Source organism: Lagopus muta, chromosome 3, assembly GCF_023343835.1.
Source record: "Lagopus muta isolate bLagMut1 chromosome 3, bLagMut1 primary, whole genome shotgun sequence".
Lineage (NCBI taxonomy): Eukaryota > Metazoa > Chordata > Aves > Galliformes > Phasianidae > Lagopus > Lagopus muta.
This window is the reverse complement of record NC_064435.1, coordinates 57857833-57875267: the sequence shown is the minus strand read 5'-3', so window position 1 is coordinate 57875267 and position 17435 is coordinate 57857833. Positions and strand designations below refer to the sequence as shown.

General features: G+C 39.4%; 1 long non-coding RNA gene across 3 annotated transcripts in view; it reads left to right on the top strand.

The window, feature by feature from the left end:
* The first annotated feature begins 7389 nt into the window (after positions 1-7389).
* Positions 7390-17435, top strand: part of LOC125690971 (uncharacterized) — a 48090-nt gene continuing 38044 nt past the window's right edge. Inside the window, exons 1-4 of one of the 3 annotated variants that reach the window (XR_007375861.1) lie at positions 7390-7435; positions 8924-9476; positions 9991-10196; positions 10523-11673. This is a non-coding gene — a long non-coding RNA (uncharacterized LOC125690971). Of the gene's footprint in view, positions 7436-8923; positions 9477-9908; positions 10197-10522; positions 11674-17435 lie in introns of those variants that run through there. The other 2 variants (XR_007375860.1, XR_007375859.1) reach the window with 2 other exon arrangements.

Genomic DNA, 17435 nt, shown 5'->3' with positions numbered 1-17435 from the left:
TAACGGAAAGAAGAACTCCTAATTTCACTTACATGAGCTCTGAGCTGACTGGAGTGAGAGTTGGGAGTTATGATAGATAGTCACACAGAAACATCACTCAGTGCTCAATAGTGATTGAAAGACTAAATCAAATGTTAGGAGTCATTAAGAGAATAATGAAAAGAAGAGAAAATGTCACTCTGCCATTATGTAAATCTCTGATTTTACCACATGTGTAATATGTTGTACAGTTCTGGCCTAGCCCTCCTTACTGTCTTAAACAAGACAAGGGTCTGGAGAAAGTTTGGGAAGGGCAAGAAGGATGGTCAGAGATATAGAGTAAATTCTATATGAGAAATGAGTGAGCAACTAGGCTGAAAGAAGATTATTTTAATAGTAAAGGACAAGCTACAGAAAAATGATCCAGGAAGAAACTAACTTATTATTACTAAGGAGAAAAATAATGAGAAAAAGAGATTCAAATGAAGAGTCAAAGGGTAGAACAACAGAAATAGGAAACTGCAGATACTGAGAAGCTCAGAAGAATTCCTTTTAATAGCACTCATCGTTCCATTGGGGATTGGATACTAGGTTGAATTTCTTTACAGAAAGGATGGTTAGGCATTGGAACAGGCTGCCCAGGGAGGTTGGCAGTGTCACCATCCCTGGAGGTATTTGAGAACACGGTGCTAAGGGACATGGTTTAGCAGTGAACTTGTAGTATTGGGTGGATGGCTGGACTTGATCTTGGTGGTCTTTTCTAACCTAAGTGATTCTATGATTCAAGCATCCAAAGACTTGGTGAATGCTGCCCAGCAGTTCTGTGCACAGAGACATAGCTAGACCTATGATCACAACCAAGCTTCTAACACTAGACTGAATTATTATTATTTTTTAATAGTTACATTATTTTTATGCTTTTGTTTGCCTGTGCAATAGGTTTCTTGCTGTTGTTTTTTTCTGACATAACTCTTTTTCCTCTCTTTTAACTATTTTGTTGAAATGCAAATGATAATCACATAGCTTTTTATTTGTTTCAGAGTCCAACCTCACATTAAGCTTTTGGATCCCTTTCTGGCACCTTGAACTAAACCCATAAAAGAGTTGCTATTAATGAATGAATTATTCTCTATAATTATAGGTATAAGAGTTTGAAGAATATATCAGCCTGAAAATACATCAGTCAGCATCATAACAAGAATTTAATATCCTTCCTCATTTAAATAAGGAAAATAAATCAATTATTCATCTATTTTCCATCTTAACAGTAGGACAGAGGCAACAAGATTATAGCTGCTGGCCTAATGTAAATCATTAGTGAGTAAATCACCTTGGCTGTAGTTAAAATCACTGTAGGTGTTCTACTTAATGAAGTGTTAGTTAGGTGGCAGATGACCATAAAACGTTGGGGTTGTGCGAGTTGTCAGTACAAGAGAAGAAAAGTGCGAATGCCAAGCTGTGTTTCATCAAAGGCAGATACTGAGGATTGTCCTTTACTGATGCTAATTGCAGTCTTTGCTACATTCAGCAGCTGCTGAGCTGTACCAAAATGTAGTCGCTAATGTATATGCAGAAAGGTCTGTACGTTAGTAAGTCACATCCATTTAAGTCTGTTTTACAACTGCTGTAGACAGCAGAGGCAGATGGAAATTGTGAGTTTTCAAAAGCAAAACAAAAAAAATGGTGGCAAATGCAGAGTTAAAACCCAAGCCTGATCACAAATTCAGTGAGAAGGAAAGAGGAGAGAAAAAAGTATAAAATCTTCCTAATTAAAAACCAAATAATTTCATACATAAGTCTTAGGAAAAAACACTCTGCAATGATGTTTTTAGCAATGTCAGTAATTTAAAACATATTTCTTTTACAAGTGTTTTAGAGTTGTTGCCTTAATTTTTTCCTGTGTAACGTGAACTGAGTAATATCACTTTTATGAGAAGAGCAAATGATTTTGTAATGGCATGTATCTGGATGGAGGCTCTAGTTATGTAGTGAGCTGCATGGAAACCTGATGCTGACTTTTCCTGGGGAAGGTGAGAACAGCTGCATGCTGATATTTCAGGAGAGTTGGCTGCTGGGGCTCTTAGTCATCAGCACAGAACTTCATCCTTATTTTATTAACATATATGTGTATTTCTTCTTTTTTTTTCAGTGCCCACTAGCATTTTTTGCTTTGCCAAGCTTGTATTTCCTTGTATTTCCTTCTTCAGTTTCACGTTCCCCATTGCATTGGTTTGGTCCATGTATGCATTCTCCAACGATCTTTTTCTTCACTCCTGGCAATTTGTCAGGAGTAAATATGGAATCTTCAAAGAAAAAAGCTACAAAACTGTAATATCCAACCATTTATATCAGTGAGCATTATCTGATTTTTCTGGGGCTCGTAGTTTGGCCAGCTATGGATGCTTTTCTGTGGGCCCTCATCAAGGGTACTGCTAGCTCTCAAGTTCTTATTTCAAGAGACAAAGGTAACTGACATTTTATTTAAGTGAAGCAACTGAGAGTCCATACAAAGTAAGTAGCTGTTACCTCACTGGGTCATTCTTGAAAATCACAAACACATTTTGTCTGAAAACCAAACTCTCATATTTTTTTCTTTGAAATAAACCTCAAAATGACATAAATCCCAGAAAAGGTCAACCTACTGTGTTGGCAATGAGATTGAAAATGTCTTTATAATGGGAAAAGTTAGGCAGTCTTAACATCAGGTATCAGTGTAAACTCCAGCTGTATAATAAAGGGTGAAAATAATCTGATTAACAACTTTTAGTGCTCTCACATGGTATCCTGGGTTGTATATGTTAAAAGCTGATTTGTCATTAGAAAGTACATTCCAAATATTGTCTCGGATCTCATATATATCAGTTACAGTATCATAATCATGCTTTTTTTCTGATTTGTCAGCAATTTTCACCAGCAGCAGTATCCTAATGATTACTTTGAAATCAAACCTCTGAAAGCAGCTACCATACATGTAAATGTCTGATATTATGTTATATTTGCCCTGTAGAAGACTGTGCTAAATAAATAAGGTTGATTGAAAAGGCAGTCTAAGCTCTGAAAAGAGAAACAAGGCAATATAATTTTAAAGAGATTTGTAGAGCCGTGTTGTAAATGGAAAAATCTAGCATAGAAAGGCACTGAAGCATATAGTAATAAAAATCAATTGTCTGCAGAGCTGGCTGAACAAGTTATAAGAAGTTAATGAAATGAATTAAGTGAGAAACACCTGGTAACAAGTAAAATGGGTTGGTCTTGTTTTGTTTTTCCATAGAGAAAGGAATGCACACTCAATTTTATCTTGAAATCCATTTAGGTATTCCCCCTTTCTGCTTTTGGGAGGGGATATCTTCAGCCACCTGTTTCTGTGCTGCATACAGAAAGCTATTTTCTGTTACTGCCAAACTTTGGAGTGCCTATCTGTATATATTCTCACGTGTATGTACTCCAACCATGATATTTATGCTGCATTTTTCTGAGAAAAGAGATTATTTTTGTCCACATGGTGGCTTAAAAGTCTGGTCTGTATGAAAGCTGAGGGTAATCACAGATCAGGCAGCTGCAGGTTTATTCTGTACTAGGCCAGATAAAAAATAAAAATCTTAGTCAAACCAGAAGACATATGGAAGATAATTATTCCTTTAAAAGTTCTGCTATACATACATGCATGTATATATATAGCCGCAGAGGAAGAAGGCCGGCAGGCAGCCAGGCTTTCCCAGCTGAGAATTCCCCTGGCATTGGGGGACTCAGCTGGCACCCAGCCCACTGCTGGCTCCTGTCCCGCTCCGCTCCTGTGCTGCAGAGCTGAGAGCACCTTGCCCCAAGCTATATGCTCAGCTGGTGTTCATAAAGCTTTCGGGATGTAGGGCAGGGTATGTCTGTCCCGAGAGTCAATGATCCATAACTGACTCCCTCTTTCTGCCCTGTCTGCACTGCCAAGCACATTTCATCTCTTTGGTTGCATGTTTTGTGTGGCTCCCACAGTGTACGGTCTGAGCGACTCCAAAATGTGAGTGTTACTTTCCCAACCGCTGCAAGGTAGAAAAGCTCTGCTACACCCCATGCTACCCATGGGGAAATAAGGTAGTACTTTGTAATGTCTTTGAAATCCGTGTTTGAATATAAAGATCCAAATGGCTCTAATTGCATCTGTATGGCCTGGAGGAGCAGGAGCTCAGGTGCCAGCCAGTCCGACTCTCAACCCCAGGTTCCCTTTTTGGAGAGGCACACAACTCTTCCCAGGCAAGAATCATACTAAGAGTCAACGTGCAGGCAGGGTAAGCATCCATAATATCATCATAGGGCAACTAAATTTTGTGAGACGGCGTCTGAAGAGCAGAATCCAAAGCAAAGTATAGGTACTAGACAGAGTTAGAATAATTGTCCCAAAGAATTATTCACTTAAAACTGTTGGAAATATACTGGTAATACATAGATTTGTCTGAAAACTCATTCTGATTAGGACTTACATATTTATTGCAAGACTGCCTTGTAAGAATCTGGACTTCTCTGACAGTCAGTGCTTACAAGCAAGTATGCCTTGCAAAAGTATACTTCCTTACCAAGTCAGTGCTGTACGTTCTGTATGACAGCCCAATGGCTAGAACATGGAGTCTGGAGTCAGGTGGCATTGGGCCTTCCATTTTGTCTCTCTTCAGCTGCAGATGCTCTTAAAGTCTGCACACCTCTAAGGCTGCCTTAACAGTAAACTACTGGGTGGTCTGCTCTGGGGCATCGCCTTACTGCACCCTTACCTCCAGGGAAGCATGTTAAATGCATTGTGTTGGATGAAATTTAGATTAGAAGAAATTCTTTACTCAGAGGGCGGTGAGGCGCTGGCACAGCTGCCCAGAGAAGCTGTGGTGCCCCATCCCTGAAGGCACTCAAGGCCAGGTTGGATGTGGCCCTGGACAGCTGAGCTGGTGGGAGGCAGCCCTGCCCACAACAGGGCATTGGGTCTAGGTGGGCTTTAATGTCCTTTCCAACCCAAACCATTCTATGTTCAATGAACAAGCTCTCGTGATTTGCAGGACAGTGCTGGAAGTGGTGGGTAGTGATTTCAAGTGACTTAAAATACGGGATATTGATGTGTGCTGCCTTGAAACATAACACCGGACATTCTTCATGGGATTAATCAAGATACAGAATAAAAGCCTGTTACACCTCATACTGCATTCAGGTTTTAGCTGAACACTGTGCAGCCTGTGTTGCAGTGGGATTAAAGAAATGGGAATGCAGTCTGTAAAAAGAATGCAAAAAGCACTATCTTTATGAACTTGTCAAGAGTGATTCCAGCTGACTGAAGCTTTACAGATTTGGTATTTATCCTCCTGAAGCCTACTGCTCTCCCTCAGCGGTTCCTGGTGGGGAAGGGACATGACTTCCTCTGGTAGCAAATTAAGCAGTTCCCAGGCATGGAGGCCAACTGGCACAGGCTGCCTCGCTGGTGGAGCAGTAAACAAACATAGCCTCCAGAGGAGGGTGCCTGAATGCAAATCCTCTGGCAGTAATGGGCTGTGGGATGCTCTAACACCTAGCCTGTGCCTGGGGATTGCTTGGGAGACAGCTTGCTGGTACAGACCAGAAGCATGCTGGCAACTGCACTCCAAATCCCATAGCAGCTGAATTCGTGCTCCTCAGAACACTCAGTCACAGTCTGATTCCCTGAGATGGAGCCTGAGGCTTTACAGTAAGGATGATGGAGTACTGGAACAGGTTGCTTTTGTTCTGCAGAGATATTCAAGACCAGTCTGGATGCCTACCTGTGTGACCTATTGTAGGGAGCAAGCTTTAGCAGGGGGTTGGACTCAATGATCTCTCAAGGTCCCTTCCAATAATCTGTAATACTGATTATGTTTGGTGAGGAACCATTTAAAATGTTTCAAATACTCATTTTAAGTGAGCTTTTAACTCTTGAAAGATACAGATTTATAGCTTGGTCCTGGATTTCTGGTATTTCTCTTTTTAGTACAGCATTTTAATGAGTCATAGAAACTCGTAAAACATCCTGAAGAAGTCTACTGGTTTCTGGATTATTTTTGAGACTTTCTGGGCAAATTTAGAGGCAGATACTTAAATATGCAGTATACTATGTCATTGTTAACATGCAAAAGCTCTCTTCAGTGTCTATTCTCTACAGCAGCTATTAGTGCCTGTTACCATTCTTATTTAGAAGATGATACGATTGTAAAGCTACCTTTAGAGGGCATTAATTTGGGGCACTGGATAGCATTTTATTTGTAGCTGTCATTAATACCTGTAGATAAAAATAGTTGCTGATCTGATTACATATATTAATTTGTTAATTGCCACACATTACAGACTAATAATTCCTACTTCCTGCTGCTCACTAAATTCATTTGTTGCACCCTGTTAGACTAGCTAAAAAGGAATGGATAATCCACCATAAACTTTATAATCTGTTTGTAATCACTCAGAACATGGAAAATAACTGAACTGTTCTTACCTTTAGTTTATTCTCTTTCTGATTCTGATAGAAATGTGACTGCAAATCTTGCCTTTACTCTGGCCATGAGAGGAAAAGGTTCTGTTTTTTGTTGTTTGTGGGTTGTTTTTTTTTTTACCCTCATCAAGTATCATTTTCTTTCCCACAAGAAAATACCTGACATCAAAAAATAAAATAAAATAAAATAAAAATTCAACTATAATCTGAATAAAATGTTTCTCTTTTACTCCAAGTTACTCATTCATTCAAAAATCTCTATATTTGGATTGTTCGTTACTTACAGAACTAATTTAGATCCCTTCAAGTCCACAAAAGGTCAGATAAAAACTTCTGTCAAAGCCCTGATAACCTGCATGTGTTGCTTTTTTCTTTTTATGTTTTGTTTTTGTTTTTTTTTCAAATCATTATGATAAAAGAGAGAGGTCCTAAGAGGAGCCTCTGAGGAGCCTGTGGACGCTCTGTTGTAGGACATTATCTTACTTTTTGTGGCTGAATGATGTCTGCATGTTTCAAAAACTAAAATTTACAGAAAATTAGGGCATAAAATCATGCTGAGGCAATAACAGGAAGTCACAGTAGGAAGAAAACGGCTGCTTTTATTGCAGCATATTCTTTACAGGCCTTATGGTACCCAACTGTTGGGACAGGCACAGAGCACTAGATGAGGTGGTATCACTGTTTGTATAGCATTACACCTATTAACAAACAAAAAAACAGACTAAATATGAATTAATACAAGCATTGGAAGATCCAAAGAAAGTGATTGTATTGGAACTGCTGAGTCACGGCCTGAACCTCTGATTAATCACCTGAGGTGAGCCTTGAGTCAGCCAGACGAGCACAGCTGAAGGCAATTCACCTGTGCTGCCGGAAGGGGTGGAGCCAGGTTCCACCCCTCCTAGACCTATTTAAGAGCTGGCTACCAGAGGGGAAGGATCTCTCTTCTGGAGATCCCCTCTCTTGGTATCTTCTGGTGAGCTCAACCCAAGGGTAAGCTCTTCCACTTATTCTCTTTTGTGATCCTTGTTTGCTTTGCCTTACTCTCTTGATTATATTGCGATTATAACATCTTGATATCTATTGATTATACACAATTATACTGTGATTATAACATCTTGGTTATACAGTGATGTAATAAAAACAAAGCTAAAGAAACAAGCACTAAAATACATTGTTATTCTTCATCTATGCTATATCCAATCATCAGCTGAAACTCTTCTTTGCACTTCCTCATTGTTTCAGCATTACTGCTAAACAGTCTCCACGTTGTGACACCCTATTCTAGCGCTACTCCAAAATATTGCAAAATATTGCATATTAATGTCAATGTAGAGCAACAGTTAGGTCATGGCATGAAGTGGTAATTGAGCACCCAGTGAAGGGGTGTGGTTGGCCCAGGGAACACAGACACATCGTTTGCTCCTGTGCTTCCCACCTGACCAGAAAGGGAGGACCCACGATGGAACCACCCTGGGCTGATATAAGAGCCAGCCACTAAAGTGAGAAGTTTTCTTAGACTTATGCTATTTCCTAAGAAGGAATGCTGTGAGAGTTCCTTCACCAGTTTGGGTGAGTTCAACTCTTCTTTCTATATGTGACTATTAGCCTACCTGTGAACACTTTACCTGATGTAGCCAATAACCTGTCAGAAGTGATTTTGTTTCTTTGTCAGCAAAATATAAATACAGTGAGAAGAGACATAAAATTACGTGGCAAATAGGAATAATGATTAGAGGACTCTATTTTTAGATTTTTTATCTCTATTTGAATTACCGCTGAACCACCTCCTCCAAAACTGAAAGTCCAGAAATCCTTGATTCAGAGAACATCAACTAACATTAAAACTTACAGCATGCTCTCTGTTTCCCATCTAATTTCAAAGCAGATAGGAGGTTTCAATGGCTGGTGGTAAGTGGCTTGGTTTAAGTCTGTGTCATCTGTGCTTTGTTGCAGTTTTTAGTTTACAGTCTGCTCCGGGAGAGCTAAGTAAAGAAGACAGCATGTAGCTGAAACATTGTGCTTTTAATTGCAGCTAATGGACAATTAACTGCTGAGCTTTAACAATGGAAGTAGTGGATGATGGGGAAAGTACAGTGACTATAAAATCAAAGAAAGAGTATTAAAAATGTTTGGTTTTGGTTTTTATAGAGTGAGTTGAAGCAGGCACAACTTTCTCTTTACATTTTAGGAAATTTGATCTGAATTGATCTTTTACTCACAGAAAAAATTTAAACACCACATGTATTTAAATGATCAAAAACTTAGTAGCCTTCATAAGTTACTGTATATTTTCATGTTCACGTAAATTGTTGTTGACTCAACATAAAAAAAAAAAAAAACCTTCATGATCTATTATTAAAAACAGGCAAGGGATAGAAAAATAGTGTCTTTGATGCAAGAAAATCTGACTGAAAATAGAACAGATGTGAAAGGCATTCAATACAGAAGCAGTAGGATATATTTTCTAATCTTGAATAGGTACCTGATGGAAATTACCTACTGATGAAGTGGTGCCAGACAGAAGAGAAGATCTGAGGATTAGCACTGCACCTGGAGGATCGGTGAAAGAGTGATATGAAAATACAGGGCAAAGGAAAGGAGAGAGGAGGCTGTGCAGACAACTTGATGTTTACAGACACCTAATAAATGAGATGACATGGAGAAGAGATGCTTGTGTGACTTGGATGACCCAAAACACATATGTCAAAAGGTCAGAATGGAGAAAGAGATCACCAGTGGATGAAGAGCACAGCTGAAGAACAAGTTTAAATTACTGAAGAGCATGAGAGGAAAAAAAAAAAAAAAAGAGGGTAGAAATAGAAGCTTTGTTTCTGGGAAGAAAGGGAGTTAGGTTTCTGGGAAGAGGTGGGAAGTGGAAACACCATCAGGGAATGCAACAGGATGGATAACAAAGCAGTACAGGAATCTGTGAACTAGGATCTGGAGATCTGAAAGTGTTGGTTGGAGGGACCTCTGAAAGTCACCTTGTTCACCTACTGTATTGAAGCAGAACTTTTCAACAACTGATAAGGTCAGCAATGAGTTTGTCTAGGCAAGTTTTGAAAACCTTCAAGAATGGAGTTTGCACAATTTCACAGCTCCAGTCCTGCACTACCAGTGAAGACATTTATAATGATGCCCAACTGGAACTTCCCATGCTGCACATGGCTGCTGTTGCCCTTTGCAGTATCATCCACCAAGTTGTTTTGGTGTTTTGTTTTGTTTTTTTTTTTTTGCTCTGTCATCTTTGTATTCCTCTTCAAATGGTTGTAGTCCACTATCAGATCATACCACGTTTTTTTCTTTACAAAACCAAGCAGAGTGCTTCTCGCATATGTGAGGAACTATGCCCTGGGCTCCTTTCCATCTTCATGCCCCCCTGCCATGGTTTCTCAACAGCCAGGAAGTGGAGTGGGTGAAACAAGACACCGTATTCTAGGTACTGCTTAACCAGCACCAACTAAAGGGGAATAACAACCTGCCTTCATGTGCTAGCCATTCACTTCTTAATGCAGCCCAGTTGGTTACTGTTGTTTCTCCTGCAGAGACAACTTGGCATCCTCTGTCACCCCCAGATGGCATTTCAGTGATTTTAAAATCTGGAAAAGAAGAGCAGAAGATTAATATCAGTGCCAGGAAGAGAGAGGTCTACATGAGTGAAGTCTCCTTTTTAAGTGGATTGGTGTGTCACAAGAGTGGGTCTGGAAGGGAAAAAAAAGAAAAAAACCACAGCCTTCCTCCATGAAGTAAGGTAAGACATTAGATGGGAAGCATCTCTTCATCAGCTTCTAAAACAAATAACACTAGCAGACTCTTTCATAGATTTCCAAAGAGTTACAGTGGCAAGGTGTGCTGGAATCACTGGTTAATTTAGATTGTGTCATAGCTTGCGATGTGAAATAAGGGGTGATATTCCTCATCATGACATCATGTAGTGCACTGGGAGTTAGAGAGTTAAAGCTCCAGATCTGTGGATTGTCAATAGTTCCAGGTACCTTTCTCAGAAGAGAAGAAGTCCAGCTTCCAGAAGACTTCACTGGTTTTTTTTTGTTTTTGTTTTTTTTTTTTTTTTTCCAGAGGGAAGAATAAAACTGTTTGGATGTCACAAAACTGGCTCTCCTTTTTCTGCTCATCTCTGCGGTGTGTGCTCTTGTGCTCTCCAGCCATCTCACCTTCAACATTAGAGTAAGGCCTTTGGTTTTGGACACACTCTCTCTCCTTCATTTAATCCATTAGCTTCAGTTCCATTTATGTTGTACTGTATTGTGTTATCTTGCATTCTGTGCTCATATTTAGTAAATTAGTATTTTCCCTTAGCTTACTGCCACCGTTGTTTTTAGGCTCATCTCACTACCTTCCCATTTCCCAGGGAGTGGGTCCCCTCATCCTGTTATTCATGGAAGCAGGCCAAATTGGGCTGGAATCATGACAGATTGGAAAGGAGTTTCATTGGTCAAGTTGTCTGTAGCATGGTCAAAGCAGGGACAAATCTGAAGGTACATTACGTTGCTCAGGACCTTGTCCAGCTGAGTTTTTAATAGCATCAACAATGGAGATTTTGGAACTTGCACATGCAATTGACTTCAGTGTGTGACTACTCTCTCATGAAAGCATCTTTTCTAAGACTGGGACAAAACTTCTGTTGTTGTGATTTAGAATAATTGCTTCCTACTTCTTCACTGTGTACTAAGAAATGATCCCCATCACCCTACACGAGAATAAAGCAGAGCCCCCATTAGGTTTCCTTTACCCAGGTTGAAGAAACATGGCTTCATCACCTCCTTGAATGTGATGTGTCCCTGCCTTGTGGTCATCATGGTGGCCCTTGATTCCATTATGTTCATATCCTTCTGTTACTGGGCAGACCACAACTGAACATACGCACAAGATGTGGTCTCATATTTACAAAATAATGAAGAAAAATCACTTAAATGTGACTTGCTGGCTACACCATTCCTAGTACAACAAAGGATGTGGTTAGCCTTTATCACCACAAGGATATAGGGAAGTCTCTTTAGTCCTTTGAGAGGAAAGGCTGTGGTATATGAAAGCAATAAAATCAAACAGATTTTAAAAGGTGCTTTTTTTAGAGGAGAATTTTGGTCATAAGTGCTCAGTCACAGTCATTGAACAGTTTTTCATGCAGAGGAATTTCACTGCCAGTGAACTCCACTTAAATGTTGGGTGATGTGGCTCAGCTTGGATTTAAAATAAAAGCTCTAAATCTGTGCTGTGTGTTAGTTACAATGCAGTGTTGCTGTACGTATACTATTTCACATCATGGAAGCAGCCTGGCTACAGCAATATGCAGCACAAGATTAATTTGCTTATGAACTTCAACCTGATGTTTAGAAATTGCACAGCAGGAGAGCAGCAACATGGAGATTCATGTTGATTTCCATACTTGGCAGAAGTACAGAGTAAGAAGAAAATTAGAAAAATAAAGACACTGTGTTGGGAAGAAAAACTAAAATTAAATCAGAACAACTTTATTCAATACCCTTACGTTTGATTTTCAGTAGATTTGAAGTATATAGTTTGGTAATTGCATGGGGAATTGGAAAATAAAACACAGATTGAGGTTAAACAAATAAATGTTTCAGAAAATGTGTTCTTTACTCTCTGATTTACTAGGCCTTGTCTGTACTCCCTTCAGACTAAAAGAAATAGTGCCAGACACTGCTCAGCTGCAATACCAATAAAATCCTTGAGAATGCTGTTCTGAGATGGCAGACATAGTCAGCACCTTTGCAGTACCTTTACTCACATGTATGTTGTTTTCCCTTTGTCCATTGGTCCAAATGTGATCAATACATTTTCAAATACAAGTACCCAACTTAGAGGAAAGTCTTTAAGCACAGCATCCTGCAATTTAAGCTCTTACATTTCATTAGATGATGGTTTCTCCACTCCATAAAATCATACATTTAAATGTTTCTAGTCCTGCCTTGCAGTGTTGATGCTTCCCAAGTGTCTGAAATCAACACATTTTTTGCTGCTTTTGCCATAATCATTGAAGAAAATAGTAACTAATACTGATTGGAAATGCAGGCCCCAGAAAGATTCCATCCTAGTACTGTTCTTTTTCTCTCCTTTACTAACCGCTGTGACATAAACGTATAAGAAGAGGTAATCATGAGAGGGGAAAAAAGAACTGTGTAGCTAATCATAGAGTCATCAAGGTTGGAAAAGACCACTAAGATCACCCAGTCCAGCCGTCAGCCCATCCCCACCTACCACCTCCACATGGTTCTTAAACACCTCTGGGGATGATGACTCTACCACCTTCCTGGGCAGCCTGTGCCACTGCCTTACCAGAAGAAATTCTTCCTCATATCCAACCTCAGCTAAGGGGCAGTGCTGGAAGGATAACATGGATCTGTGAAGTGATCATAATGAAATTCGAACTGAGAATTTTGAGTCAGGATTCTGGCCACCGGAAGAATGTTATTTTGGAACTGCTGTTCAGTAAAGTAATAGGAGAAGGGCAAAAAAATAAAAAATAAAAAATAAATAGTACTGTGCAGTTTGGGTAGTAGAAATCTAGATTTACTGTAACATTAGAGACACCTGAAATTGAAGCTTTCTGGCACTACATCAGTTTTTGTTGTTACATAAATAAAAAATATATATAAACAAAATATATAAACATAACCCTACTTTCTTGAGTGCTTTGTATCTTAATAAGAGAGAAATAATAATTTCTGTGTACTTTTCATTTTGAATTAAGTTGCACATTGTCTTTTTGCAGCTCAAAAAAAATTGAGCTTCTGAAGTAGAGACTGTGGTACAAAAGCGCTATGAAGTTGCTAGTTTAAAATGCCAAGGCAACATCCAGGGGGGGAATCTCTGTAGCAGGTTGGCCCTGGCTGTCAGCCAAGCACCACCCAGCTGCTTGCTTCCAGCCCAGGAAGACATCATTCACCAGTACTGTTGTGGGCAAAACAGATTCAGCGTAGGGAATTTAATTAAAAATGTTCAGTTACTGAGTTGGGTATTAGGAAGGAAACAAAGGAGGCAGGCATTTAAAGACTTTGGGAAAACACCTTTCTCCTCCCTTTTCCAGGCTCAGTTTCCTGCCAGTTACTTCTCCTCCCCACTTCTGATCTTCACTCCCCTTCTTATCACAGCTGGTTATGCTCAGTTCCATTGGTGATGCAGTGGGCTGTGCAGGAGGTTGGGGTCAGGATATAGAGATGCCTTTATTGCCATGCCTTCCTTCTCACTATTTTCTTCTACTGCTTATTTGCTCAATTTTGGCATGGGTTATTCATGGGGCAGCAGATCCTTGGGGTACCTGCTCTGGCACAGTAGTACCATGGGCCACAGTTCATCCAGGGATGTTACTATGCTCACGATGGAATACCGCATGCTCCTCTGGCCCTGGTGTTTTTTCCTTCTGGCATTTATTGCCATTTCTAAACACATTCTAACAGGAGCACCATAAACTCCTCTGACTGATTCTCCAACCCCAATGGGCTAAGCTGCATCTTGTGGTGAAGCTGGCTGGAAACAGCATGAGGTTACCCTTTTCTCACAAAGTCCACCCTTGTGACCCACCCACTACCAAAACCTTGTCATCTCCCTGCTATACAACATCAGAAATGGCTTAAGGACATGACAAACCATTGTGAACATCCTAAACCCAACCACAGTCTCACCTTCAGGATGCCCTGTAAAGAATGATGCAGCGCTCAGCATGGTGGAGATTTCAGGTAATTCAGCCAACCACAGAGCAGCCCCATGATATAGTCATAACTTAACCAGCCTAAACTATGCCAGGAACCAGTGTGTAGGAGCTGGGACTAGTGATAGACAGTGTGGGCTTTCAGCTGTCCTTGTTTCTTTTTGTAAAGAACATGAGTACTTCTCTGCATCTGTCTCAGACAAAGCATGTTTGGCACTTCACAAAGTAAATTGTGTTTGGGGGAAAAACTAATCAGATTATCAATCAGTGCAGACAGAGTAAATCATTTTGGGTGAACTGCCCAAACATATCCAGACTGGGGTAAATGTTTCACGGAAGCAGTTAGCATAATAGATTTTTTAGAAAGGCATGGGGTTAAAATACTACAAACAGTTGCCATACCACAGTTTAAACTGTTAATACGTAGTTGTATTTTCATGATCCTTTCTCACTTTAGAAGCATAGTTGCATTCTTAGTTTTTAAACGGTGCCCTAAAAAGACTGACTGAGGCAGCAAATCTTCAGGAGTTAACATCTTTGTATAAATTTCACATTACATCACACTGTGGAACCTTATGACAAAAAAAAAAAAAAAAAAAAAAGAAAAGATTTATTGTATTGTGAAATACGCAGATATTACTTTGGCAGTAGTTCTGTAAAAACTTGAAAGGTGATTTTTTCAATGCTGCTTGTAAAAAGCAAATTCACTGTCTTTGGAAGAGGTGGGTAGCTGTATTGAGAGGCACCACTGCATCAGGAAAAGAAAAGGAGAGCAGTCCACTAGTAGCAACCTTGGTAGTTCAAAAGAAAGTAAACATCTCACTTTCTAGGAAATATTAGAAAGTCACCATGAGGCATATTCTTTGTTTAGAAATCATAGCCTGCCTGGCTCTCCAGAAATTTTGCTCCCAAATAACCCTACGTGTCTTGCTCTCATAGGTATGCTCTTGACATCTCTTGCTTTATTCTGGGTTTCTGCTCTTCTTACATACATTGGTAATCAGTTTCCCAACACCCTGGAGACCTTCTCCATCTCTCTCATCTTCTTAAATTGCATCCTATTTAGTTAGTTACTTAGTTACCATTCCCCAAAGAGGCTCTTGCTTGCTCCTTCCAGTTAGTCTGTTCAAAAGCTAGTTTATGTCCCCTTCTAATTTTACTTGCCTATATCACAGAGAAAACAGCTATTATCAGCATCCAAAGTACAAAATTCTGCATTTTTCTCATAAATGAACAGTGTGACTCATTGTTCATTGTCCTCACACTTACATTGGATGAGCTGTTAGCCCTTATCTAAGAGTTGGAGCAGAATGAGGAGGATAGAACACCCATTCTTTTCACGTGTATCTTGATGCTATCACACTAACATACTGTGCTGCACATTAAGCATGCCAGCTGCTGAGCTTGCTTTATCAGTTCTAATAATAATTGAGTATTTAGCTGGGAGGATGAGGGAATTAAACACAAGGGACTGGACAAACTTCAGGATAAGTCCATTGTGATTTTAAGTAAAGACTGACACAAGATCTGCTTAACCAGCAGCTCTCTGGAGGAGGAACAATATTCTTGGGGAAAAAATTTTCTATACCTGATCTGTTTATATCCGGGGGATATTCAATTCCACGTGAACTTCTCAGTGTGCGTCTTTTACCTCAAGTAAAAATGAACTAGTCTATCACATTTTAACTGTAAGGAAAACTACCTATAAATGTACTACATTTGCAAATGTGCATATGGGGGTCACCTCACAGGAGGTGACACATGGCAACTTATCACCCCATGCTACTTTTGCATGTCAAAGCATTGACTTTAAACTGATATTCTGTTATATTTTTATTCTCTACATTGAACTGACTGTACATTCATTTCTTGAAGTCACTGGTGAGCCAGACTGACAGTGACTGTCTCTTGAGATTTTGACTGTGGGAAGACTTAGGAGCATTTGTAACAATTTAGTTGATGATGAAAGTTGCAGCAAAAGCAACCAAGGTATGTATTAACTGGGTTTAATTTTTGTAAAGATTGTGTCCACCAGTGCCAGCATACATCTAGCTCCATATTCAGCTGCATGTCCTTTTGTTTTAGTGTTTCTTTTTTACTAAAACATTTAATTTCTAACAGCACCTTGTATGTGTGATACACAAAGATAGTCAAAGTAAATTCAAGCTTTGAAATCTTCAGAAATTAAATTTCATACTGCTCAGTATAAATACTTGTCATAAAAACTTCCAGGCAGAAGATACTGTAGTGATGCTATCATGCCTCACAAGTTATTTTATAGCTGATCAAAGCAATACTCATATCTAAGAAGTTTCTGATTATACAGAAAATTGACAGACTCTCACTCCCAAAATCCTGTTGTATTGTCTAGTTATTATTGCTATAAATAAAACTTTCAGCAAACAATCTGATATTAATAGTACTTTATGGTTATATCAAGTACAGGAATCAACATCAGCATCTTGGCTTTCTTCCTTTAAATCCCATGCCTCTTTTACAAAGAATGAAATGTAGATCAAAAGTAAAGTCATACCTAGACTTCCACTTATTCAGGAAGAATGACTGAGCATTACTGGTGAAGTTTATAACACCAGATAGTAAATTTTCACCTTTTGATATAGTAATATTTTGTTATAAACATGACCTAATAAAGACTACCAAGAAGAAAGCAAAAAATAAACTACAAGCTGAGCAGAAAGATAAAAGGATACCTCAGCAAGAGAAAAAAACAAAATCATTTCTACAAATGGATTGGCAGCTGGCAGGGCAGAAAAATGACTACTCAGTAGGCTTTACACAAGGACTAGTTGATCTGATGTCATTGCATGGGCACACGCAATCTTGGAAGCATCAAGATAACTAGGAGAGGTTCCTGAGGACTTGAAAAAAAAGCAAATGTCACTCTTGTCTTTAGGAGGGGAAACTTGAAAGATACCAGGAGCTATAAGTCAGTCACCCTCATTTCAATTCCTGGGAAGCTGTTTGGGAAAATAATCCTGGAAGATATATCCAAGTATATGAAGGATAAGAAAGTAACTGGGAGTAGCCAGCAGCTATTCACAGAGAGGAAAACATGCTTAGCTGATTGGTTAGCCTTGCAATAAGACAGCTGAGTGGATTAGGAAGCAGTGGATGTGGTTTGCCTTGGCTGTAGAAAAGTTTTTAATGGTGTCTTCCATAGCCTCCCCATAGATGAGCTAATAAAGTATGGGATAGATACATGGAACAGAGAGATGGGTTGAAAGCTAGCTGAACCACTAGGCTCAGAATTGTGATCTGAAGTACAAATTCCATCCTGAGGTC